The 11674-nt window shown below is 44.4% G+C and overlaps 1 long non-coding RNA gene across 1 annotated transcript; it reads left to right on the forward strand.

The window, feature by feature from the left end:
* Window positions 1-788: 788 nt before the first annotated feature.
* Window positions 789-11254, forward strand: LOC107139482. The gene is made up of 3 exons (XR_007348803.1): window positions 789-2194; window positions 2576-2780; window positions 8552-11254. It is a non-coding gene; the product is annotated as an uncharacterized LOC107139482 (long non-coding RNA).
* Window positions 11255-11674: the final 420 nt, after the last annotated feature.

Raw genomic sequence — 11674 nt, forward strand, 5'->3', positions numbered from 1 at the left:
GCCTCACCCTTCTTCTCCACAGAACTGAGAAGAATCTTCCATAAAGTCTCCAGTTTCCCCCAGGTTTTCTGAAGAAAGTGAAGAAGAGTCATGCAGAAAATTCAAACATAGTGTGTTCGACACTTGGGGATGCTCAGGTGATGTGTGGGTCTTTAAACACCTGAGTTAGCAGTTCACTCTCATTCCGCTGGGCCCCTGGAGAGAGGCACTTACCTCATTTTGTGCTGGTCTTCTCAAGCCCAGGGGCGCTCCTCTGGCCAGCAGGATGGTTGGTCCATGTTCCCTATATCTGCCGGCTGTGCAGGAGGAAGTTGTGGGTGAGAGCCCTGAGCTTCTGTGGCTTTTAGGCCTTTCCCCTCTCCCTTTATGGGATTCAGGGCTTAAAAGTAAACAGTTCTTTCTCTGATAAGTCACATTAAATGATTGATTGTGGGGGAAGGGAGGGCATGACCTTAGTCCACTAAGTCAGTATCACCTTTGGTCAAACACTGCCAGCAGGCAGGCAGCCATGGAGGCCCAAGGGGTAGAGAAGGCAGCTGCACCGGCAGAGCTCACGTCCCCCTTAGAGACCTTCCCTAACCTTGTTTAGTTCTCTCCTCCCAGGACGACCCCAGTGCATTACCTTGTCTTCCCCTCAGGCTTCTAGAAGCAGAAAAGTCACCCAGGCATATGAACACATTAAATTAACTCTATCCTTGGCACATCCTAACTTAGAGCTCTTGACCAATATTTGGAAACCAATCTCATGCTCCTCTCGAGCTGGCCCTTCCTGGCGGACTTGTGATCTGTTCACTGGTTCACACCAGCCATTATTTATGAAGCTCCTCCTACTATCTCTAAGCTTGGGGCCACCAGGGGAGCGAGGCCAACCGAGCTCACAACCTGGAGTCAGGAGGGACATAAAGCGACAGCCACCGCCTGTGCAGGCTGCCTTGGTCCTAAATGAATCCTCTTGCCAGCTGTGACTTTTAACATCCCATCATTTCTTTTCCTCTTCAGGCCATATAGGCAGTTTGCTTTCTGAAGCTTTAAAAGGAAACAGTTTCGTTCCTCTTTCTAAAGAGAATAACTAAAGAGAGTGACTCCATCTGAAGCGGGTCTGGCTTTTCTGGTGGAAGCTGGTGATGAGCGAGGAGATAGGCAGCCTTGACCAGCTGGTACCATCACCCCATCCCTCACTTCCTCTTAGTTGCCCTATTTCTTTCCAGGTAAAATACGCTCTGCCCTTTCTGGCTCCTGCCTGAGAGCCCGTCTCAAGAAGTGAGCCCAAGGAGTTGCTGCTGCCTGTCAGGCCTGGTCCTGCTCCTGCTCCTGAACCTCCCTTGGGGGACCAAGATCCTTCCCTGGGGTCGTCTGACCAACTGAGGTGGTGCTGCCCCTCGGCCCTAGAAAAGACAGGAGCCCACGAGTGCTGAGGGCTTGTGTGGCACATCTTGGTAAAACTCCAAAGTCCATGGTGAAATGCAGGTACCACCCTAAGGCCCTCTGGAATTCCCCAAGGCCCTGTGCTCTCCAGCTTTGTCCAGTGGAGATGGCGTCTCCATGGTCTTTTTAAAGGTCACATGCCTGGCACTGCAGTGGCGGAGCTGCCTTGTATTTTCTTGCTTCTCTTGGTCACAGCAATCATATGTCTTTCAGAATCACTGTAGGATTTTCTCCTTTAAAGTGAAACAGATTCCTGAGGGTTGCCCACATGGACATTTTCTCCAAGGGCAGGACAACCTCCCCTCCTCACCAGGCTTCACCCCGAAGCTCATCTGAGGTCACTGTCCTTCACTCCTCTTGGTCTGTGATGTCTGTTGGCTGAAAGTTTCCCCTTCATTTTGAAAACCAGGATGAAGCACATGTTCAACTCACAGATTATTTTGTTTGAATTCTCAGCCGTGGTGCTCGCAAGGATTTTGAATTTGAGAGACAGGATAAATCTTTTCCAAACTTCTTCTGGTAAACCATACAAATCCTTCCTCGGCCATTTTTAAAACTTTTTGTTTTTATTTTTTTAAGAAATAAAATGGAAGATCTTCATTTGAGAGAAGATAGCTTTGAATCCCACAAGGTTGCAGATCAGCTGGAAAAATCGAAATCACTAATGTTTGTGCTCAGGTACAGGCTGCAAAAGTGGGCTTCACCAAGGGGGGCAAAACGAAACCAGGCAACCTTCTACAGGCTGCAGCTGGAAGCAGGCTCCACCCTGGTAGGTGACAGACTCCTCATCTTCCCACCATGAGCTGCAGGCGTTTTGAAATTGGGTGGGTGGGCGGAGGTGATCAGGTTGAGTGAAGAATGCTACATTTTTGCCAGGAGGGGTGCTGAGGTTTGGGAAGTGGGAATCCTGAGACTCATTCAAGATTCTTTGCCATTTGGGTTTTTGCCTTTGGACAAGACACTTTATTTCTGAGACTGGTTTCCTGTCTGTGTAGCAAAACCGAGAATACTTGCTCGTCATTTGCTCTGAAACCTCAGGTGAAACAGAGGTGGATAGTCTTTAGTAATGAATAGAGAAAAACAAAGATGGAAGTAGAGAAATTACAAAGGCCATGGGCTGTATTGACTAATTGGTTATGTATTCCCCTAGTAAAGAAAGAGACCAGAGGAGTCCAACCTGGTATGTGCAGGAAGAGGGCAGAGCACAGCGGGACTGGAGGATGCCTCTGATATGTGACTAAGGGAACCAGAATCACTTTCAAATCAATGTCACAGTCCAGGACCCAAGTGAAAACCAAATGTTGACAGCAACCCGTGGCTTCTCATTGTCGTCGTACAGATCACCGCCCACTAAGGTCTTCCTCTTATGGGTGGAAACAGGCCCAGAACGCTGGTGGTATCTTGGTGGGGACAAAGTAGGAGTTGTCATATGAGTGGATAGTACCCACTCTCAGGAGTCACTTGAAAATTAATTGCAGACATTATGATTTTTCTCCTCTAAACACTTTGGTACATATCCCCAAAGAATATTTTACTTAGAACCTGAGTACCACTATCAGAGCTAAGTTGATAGTGATTCCCTAGAACAGCATCTAATATTCAGCTCATTTTCAAATTTCTCAACCATCCCCCAAATCAATACTCCTCTCTCTCTCTCTCTCTCTCTCTCTCTCTCTCTCTCTCTCTCTCATACTATACCACACACACATACACACTTTNCTCTCTCTCTCTCTCTCTCTCTCTCTCTCTCTCTCTCTCTCTCTCTCATACTATACCACACACACATACACACTTTTAAACCTAAGATGCAGTCAAGATTCTAGATTACATTTTTTTCTTCATATGCTAATAACAGAATTAATCAGACACTCTCCACATTCTGTCAAGGGTTTGTTGCTGCCACAGTTTCTCCAGAGATTGGCCCCTCTTCTTGGATTTCTGAGAAGAGAGGCCCAGGATGCAGGCTCTCTGACCCTTCACCTGGCCCCCTCTCTCATGGCCTCCCCGGCTGGGGACGAGCAAACACTCTCAGAGGGGATCTTCCATCAACACCAACAGGAACCTCCAGAGTGTCTGCACTAATGTATTCATTTAAGAGTCACTTGTTGAAGTCCAGCCTGGTGTGAGCTCAAGGCAGCAACACAAACAAGCAAGCAAACATGATCACAGGAAAAGGCCTTCCTTCTTCCTTCTGGAAGATTCCATTCAGGAAACAGATAATATACAAAATAAGGAAAAGCCTGGGCGGGGCGGGGTGGGGGCAGTGAGTTTTAGGGACAGACTCAATTAGAGTAGAGTGTGTGAGTAGGCAGGGCCCCACTGTGGTGGGGTTTGATCAGAGAGCTGATGAGGTAGGTTCAAGAGTAAAACATGAGGGTTGCGTGTGGCAAAGCACTTGCCTAGCATGCATGAGGCCTGGGTGCCACCTCTTGTATCAGGATAAACTAAAGGTAAACCACAAGGATATCGGAGGAAAGAACCTTCCCTGGCGGATGGACCTACATGCAGACATATCCCAGAACAGTTAAGCCAGTAATGTGAGAGAGGGTCGAGGTTGTGGGGCCTTCCAGGTTATCACAGGGACTTGTACTGATGTGGCATTTCCACTTCAAATTCACTCTGACTGCACCTGCCCGTTCATCATCAGAGACCTCATTTGGAAAAAGCCAAGGCATTTCATAAGATGCCACATGAAGAAAGGACTTAGTTGCTGCATTCATTCATTGCTGCATACTAGACAGCTGCTCCTGGGGTTTGGGCTAGAATTATCTCTGTCCCTAACCTGCTCCCCAGGAGCGTCATGAGCCTTCTAGGTATAATCCTAAGGTGATCTAGATTTTTTTTTTTTAACCCAGGGCATTTAACCACTGAGCCACATGCCCAATCTTTTTTCATTTTTTATTTGAGACGTTTGTTTCGGGCCTCACTAAGATGCTGAGGCTGGTTTTGAACTTGTGATCTTTCTGCCTCAGTCTCCCAAGCCACTGGGAGGTGTGCACCACCATGCCCAGCAATAATCTAGATTTTTAAGAGTTAAAGGAACAGAGTGACCCCACACTCTTGACAGTCTGAAATGTACCCATCTTGGTGGTCTCTGCTATAATTTTCTGGAAAGCTGTGGCCAGCTATATGGAACAGTTCACAAGGCAACATATATTTTTTTCATGGAGTCCTTGAAAAGGGGACTTGGTCAGAAATTATGAGCCACTTGATCACTATGATAATGTTCCCTCTTCCTCTCTCTCGGTCCAGTGTTAGGCTGAGAAGTTCAGGTGCCAATTCCAGGCCTGGGGTTCTCTCATGCGGTGGGGCTTGTGCATCCTTCCCTCCGAGTACCTCTCACGGTCCTGGCTGGATGGAGAGTTCACTAAGGAAACTGCCCATCTCTTGGTGTAGGTCACCTTCTACCCCTTCTTCTCTTCTTGCCCTTGTCCCCATTTCCTTTACCCATTGTCTGGCACAGGGAGGCACCTATAAGCATTCACCTCGGACCCCAGGTCCCCCTGCATCCCTGCCCACTGACACCTTCCAACACAACTGTCCTTACTGTCTTGTTTCTTCTTCAATGTCCTTTACTCAACCCACTGAGCTACTGACTCAACCCAAGATTTGCCCTGAATTAAAACAGTATCCAGGAAAAGGATGTTTTAAACGTGAAGTTAATGCACCTGCTTTTTATCCTCATGGCAGCACCCTTCTGTTTCACGTCTGTGTAAATGTAGGCAGGGATGGGGATCGGCATGTAGTTTTTTTTTTTTTCTATTTTACAAACTCACAGATTCCTCCAGAATTCCTGGAGCCAGGCGCCAAACTGTTTGATGAGTGGCCTTAATGTCTCACTGACTTTTTGAGCTGTGCCTTTCCTGCTTCCTCTACCCTTGTCCCAACTGGATTTCCCCCATTACCTCATGAGCTCCAAATGTTGGGCAGCGGATTAGTGGGGTTAGGACACAATCCCAGCACAGGGGTGTTTACCCCGAGCATGGAGGCTGCTGACTGTTCATATCAGACGAGGGGCCAGGAGCCAGGGTCAGAGTGAGGAGACAGGACTTTAGAACTGCTTACTCACACTGTTTGTGGAAATAAGCACACGAATACCTCAGTGAATGGAGAGATAGGTTCCTGACAGAGCAGGGGGGTCAGAGAGAATACCCAGGGAGCACTCTGCAAAAGACCTGGTTCTGAGTTTTTTCAGGTCCTATGATGATCACTAGTATGGGACCAAGTGTTCTCAGTGACCATACTAAAGAGAAGAGCTTAATTCAGTCAGCCATGGAGAACCAGTGGACCCCAGCTGGTCCCTAGGGGTCAATATCAGCTAATTGTGAGCACAGGAGGTTATAGGAGGCACAAGGGATTGTGGGAAGCAGAGGGGATCATGGGAGTCACAACAGATCACGTGAGGCACATGCATCAGCTCCTTGATGGTTTACCTGGTATAGAGGAAAGGGACGGAGGAGGCAGGCCCAGGGAGTGGGAGTAAAACAAAGTCAGTAGGTTGGAAAGAGGAGGCCAGATGGAAGTCAGGGGTCTTCTTCAGAGAAATGCACTGGGAGTAATGGTTAAGGTCAGGGGAACCTGGAGTTTGAATTCTGTTTCTAATGCTTCCTTGCTGTGGAGTTTGAGCCTAAATTTTCTAATCTGTAAAGTTTGGATAGTAGCACTTACCTTCCAAGACTATTGCAAGTATTAAATTACATATGTTATGCATTACTTAATATAGCACCTGCACATGGTAGGAATATTATTCTTAGGCAGGTATCACAGAGGAAGCATTGAGAAGAGAGGAGCTCACTTGGTTGATAGAGGGACATGAAATGGTCTACTATCACAGAGACCACAGGCTGATTTCTTCAATTGCCCCAATTCCCTCTGTAGCCAGGATGTGGGCAACTTAAATTACAGCAAATTCTCTTCCTTCTTTTGCTTGGGTTAGAGATTTGGGGCCAATCCAGAGGGCAAATATGGGCATTGACCTGACCCCCAAGGATTCCCCTCTGCCCAGTCTCATAAGTGACCAGAGTAAGTTTCAGAGAGTAGATAAAATGCTAGTTAAGTGGTGGCACCATAGCTGCTCATTTGTACCCTCTCCTCCCACTATTTATTCCTCCTCCTGTCACTCAGAGCTGCTTTGAGCCTGAGAGGGACAGCTGGAGAGTCCCAGGCATGTGGAGCCTTCACAGTCTCTTCCTAGCTTTTGGTTTGGCAGAATGGGAGTGGATCAGGAGCCTCACACCTGGTGTGATAGTTGTGGTCTTTGGAGTTGGGCTGGACCCTCCTCCCTAGCTCTGTCCCCAGCTTTCCCTGTTCTTGCTTAAATAGCCCAGGAACAAATAAATTCACTATGTCTCAGTTAACAAAATACAATACCCCTACATCCACTTGTGAGTATATCTTGCTTCTTGGGTTCTAGAAAGTACTTGGTTGTTGGTTTGCAAGAAAATATAAAACTGATCATTTTTCCAAGACAGAAAGAAAATTTGTTTCACTAAAATCAAATTTAGTTCTTTCTACTTCATTTTCATGACTCCCTGTATCCAAAATAACTTTTCATTTCGATGCTGAGCCACAATATAATTTTTGAAGAATTTTTAAATGGTAAATTCAAAATGCCAAAATGCAGACAGAACAATAGAAGTCAACTGTGACCAGCAGTGACCAAGGGCTCACATGTGCATCAGTGACAGTCATGTCATGCCTGCTGCCTGAAAAAGAGCAACTGAAGATGCCATTAAACTTTAAAGGCATCCTAATTTCAGAGAGATTAAAACAGGGGGAGGGAGTTTGCATTAACAGATAAAATGCAATTGTTTTATAAAAATAAGGTAACTTTTGGCAACTTGTATTTTCATTCAATAGTCTTCCTCAACTATTTTATGTCAAGCAATATCTATAGCAACATTCTTAAAAGCAATTTTAGATTCTACTTTATTTCACCAAGTTCCATTGACTGAATGTATTATTCAGCAAATCAATTATTTTTTCAGAATAATAAACAGTGCAAGCAAAGATCACCTTTATGCACGAACGATTGTGCATATCTTTAGTTACTTTTGAAAATCAATTACATATTGCATTATTAATTTTTTAATTTGATACCAAGAGAAATGGATAAAAGTACTCCATACTTATGAGACCTTAAGTAATCCTTCTCATTTCTGTTAAAAATTCACTGCTACAAGCTGGCTAACACCTTCTCAGACCAGGAATGTCACAAGTCTTATTATATCAACTGACCAACTATCTTTCCTCAACAAAAATTGCCGGATTTAGCAAATAGGAACACAGAACACTCAGTTAAATTTTAGTTTCTAATAAACAATAACAAAAATTTTAATATGCCTCATGAAATATTTGTAATATTCAAGCATATTTATACTAAAAATTATTTTTTTCTACTTAAAAATGTTTTGCAGTAGCAGGGATTGAACCCAGAATCTTACAAATGCTAGGCAACTACTCTACCCATGAAGTACACCCCAGTCCATTTTTTACATTTTATTTTGAGACAGGATCTTGGTAAATTGCCCCAGCTGGCCTTGAACTTGTGTTCCTCCTAACTCAGCCTCCTGAGCAGCTGAGATCACAAACATACTTTATTTATTCATATAAACCAGCAATGATGCTACTGAAGGGTGTTTGGAGGTTCAAGGTCTGCTTCCTTAAAATAATTTCCTTCCTTGTACACACAATAATTTTAATAAAACTGTTCATTTATCCTTAACTCTCTCTCTCTCTCTCTCTCTCTCTCTCTCTCACACACACACACACACACACACACACACACACACAAAAGAAAGGTGATGTCAACAAGTAGGACAGTGAGACTTGGGAAGGAACAGTAGACTCAGAGTCAGAAGACAGAGATTGGCCACCCGGCTCAGCCCTCCTGTTATCTCGGACAGAGTCTTTTATCCCCTTGACCTCTATTTTTTCTACATAAAACACTGGGAATGATATCATCTGACGCCCCACAGCTTTGCTTTAGGTTGATTTATGTGAAAGATTTTATAAACTGCAAACGCCCCAATATTATTTCTTAAAAATATGGGGGGAAAGCGCCATAATGCTGGAGCTTTCAACATGGGACTTCCCTATCCTTACACCCCTGCTGTCTCCTCCACAGGCACCACTGTGGTTTACCTGCTCCGTCTTCATTGCCCAACGCACAGGTGGAGGCTGTTTCGTAGATCATCAGAGAAATCCCAACTCTTTGGAATGGCTCAGCTGAAGGTGCTTTGCTCCAGAGGCTAAAGACATCAAGGAAGTAAATTTTCTCCAAATTTGAAAGACATTCAAAGACATTCTTGTTTTAAGAGCAAGATTTTAATTAGACCTGGGTGTCGGAATTTATAGGATGTTTTCTTCAATGCAGGGTGTGGAAAGGACACTAACTAACCCAGTAGTCAATAACCCAGACAAGAATTTGGAACCAGGAAAAAAATCAATTGAATTAACCTCAAGGAAACTAGTTTTATTCACTGAATTTGTAAATAAGAGGAAAAATCCCAGTTAGATCTGTCAAGAAGATCAACTGCTGGCATTTTGTTAAACTGTGATTTCTCAAGGAGGCTGAAGGACTGTAGATAGACACCAGACTGAGTCTTTAAGAGCCTGTAACAATTGTCTAGCCCTTTAAAAATGCACTTAAAAACATGCGTACATGTGTGTATATCTATATATGTATGTGTGTGCACACACATATATTGAGGGGCACAAAAATGTATTCTTAAGCAATGTACATGACTAAAATCAAGAATTTCAAATCATTAGATGATGAAAATAAAATCATCGCATACAAATGGAAAAACATTAGCAGCATAGAACACAATCACATTTCCTTGGTTTTCAGAACATTCATATAAACCAAGATTGAATAATTAAAGATAAAATTCAGGAAAGGATATGAACATGGAGTTTACAAAAAAGCAAACACACAGAAACATGGTTAACTTCACCCAGAATCGTAGAAATGCTGATGAGATTTCAATTCTCAAAAAGAGAAAATTTAAAAGCTGGTCAGTATTCAGAATTGACTATGTGGGCAACCTGCCACTCTCAAATACTGCCAGGAGTGGTGATGGAATACTTTTTAAAAGACAGTTTGATAATATCTATCAAAATTGGAAGATTTGACCCGGAAATTCTATTTCTGTGAATTTATTCTATGGATATAGTCACAAAAGTATACTAAGACAGGTGCATAAGAATATTCAGTATAGCATTATTTGTAAAAGCAAAATATTGAAACCAACTAATCTGCATGTTAAATTGGTTAAGTAAATAACATACAATATAATACTGTGCAGAAAAAGTTAAAATCAACCAGGAACTGAGATAAGGATGATTTTTTTTTTAGTGCTGGGGGATTGAACCCAGGCCCATGCTCAAGAATGATTATTAATCCTGTACCTTCCAACTTCAATATTTATCAGAACACTTGGTATAAATAAAAAGGACATTAGTACATACTTACATGCATGTATATGTTTGCATATGTGTATATTTGGTGATAAGAGCAAACTTTTTCTTTTTTCCCTTGAAAGTACAAAGAACATAATTGGTAATAGTTCTTTGGGGGAGGGGCCAGGGTTGGAGGTAGGATGGGAGGCTTTTGCATTTGAGGTTTTATCTGGCTGTTCTGAAGTGTTTGGGAGCATGATCAGAAGCAGACCTCCAGAGCCTCGGATCCTAGCAACAGATGTGGGCAAATTTTGTCTCTCATCCCAAAATGGGGGGCCACTGTGCAGAGAGACATCAGAGGACTAACACTTCCACACAGGCTTGTCAGAGGTCTCAGTAAAGCTATTAAGCATCTACAGGTATGATCTTCACTTGGAGGTGGAGACACTCAGCAGTCCAGGGCCCAAACAGGGAGGGCATGATCCAGGAAGGGAGCTGGATGGCTCAGAGAGCTGCACTGTGGGTGACTGGGGTGATGGCAGAGACGATGAGGGGGCCTGACCTTGTGGTGGAGTCAGGAAAACTTCTTCCAAGAGGCCACATGTGTTCCTGGGCTTCCCTCCACTCCCAGGACTTGGGGTACACAAAGATGATGACTAATCCCATACATGGCATTAGTTTTTATCATTGACCAGCCTCTAGAATAAAACTATTGTGTTCTGAGGGAATGGATTCACTTTCCAGACACTGGTTCCATTGCTATCTCCCCTTTCCAGCATGATTCTTAGTTTTCATTAAACCTCATGGACAGATCTATCTCTAGCCAAAATTGTGAATTTGGAGAACCCAAGGCCTGGACCCTTTAAAGATTCGCCATTCTCTTAAGGACCTCATTGCCTGCAGGCTAACATAAGTACCTCGGAGGGGCTGCAAAGTCCTGAAAATCCTGCATGCACCAAGCCTTTGAATATATGTGGATATTGTTGGGTTTGATGAAGTATATTTCAATGTTCTACTGAAGGCAATATAACTTTTAGTCACTATGAATTTTCTTAATCAATGGACCTTAAAAGTATAACTTGCTATTATGTGAGGACTCTGTAGACTTTTTCTTTAGAAAAGGAGTTATTATAGTCTGGGGCAAAGAGTCTGATCTAGTGGGCTGCTGGTGTATCATCCCGTCAACCGTTACTGTGTGCCTGCTGTGGTCAAGGCATAGTGATCATGGATAAATACTGTGGGAGACATAAGTAAGGCACTTAAAGGTTCAAGAAGACTTCCTGGAGGAAGTGGTGTCTGAGACAGACAAGAGAGCATGAGGGAGCTAGCTGGCATGGGGAATGGAGCACGCTGTGCCCCAGGAGGAGAACACGAGATGCCAGGCTGTGGCTACAGTGCGGCTGGTAGTGCTGGAGTGTAGGCCTGAGGAGGTGGTGCACCACGTGGGGCTGTGGCAGGAAGCCGGGAGAACTCACACCCGGGCAGCGGAGCACCACCCTTGCATCTGTGCCTCAGGAGGCTCGTCCTGCCTGCCACAAGCTGTGGTCAGCAGAAGGGTCTGGGGGCAAGGCAAGCTACAAAGAGCAATGGGTGCACTTCAGGCTTGATTGCAGAGGATAAAGAAGGTGTGGCAGAAGCCAGGATTGGTGGTTCACACCTGTAATCCCAGTGACTTGGGAGGCAGAGGCAGGAGGACTGCAAGTTCAAGATCAACACTTAACTACTTAGTGAGACCCTGTCTCAAAAAAAAAAAAAAAAATGGAAGGGGGGAGGCTGGGGATGTAGCTCAAATGGGGAGAAAGTGACCTTGGGGTTCAAGCCCCCAGTACTGGGGCAAAAAAAGGGA

Source organism: Marmota marmota, unplaced genomic scaffold, assembly GCF_001458135.2.
Source record: "Marmota marmota marmota unplaced genomic scaffold, marMar, whole genome shotgun sequence".
Lineage (NCBI taxonomy): Eukaryota > Metazoa > Chordata > Mammalia > Rodentia > Sciuridae > Marmota > Marmota marmota.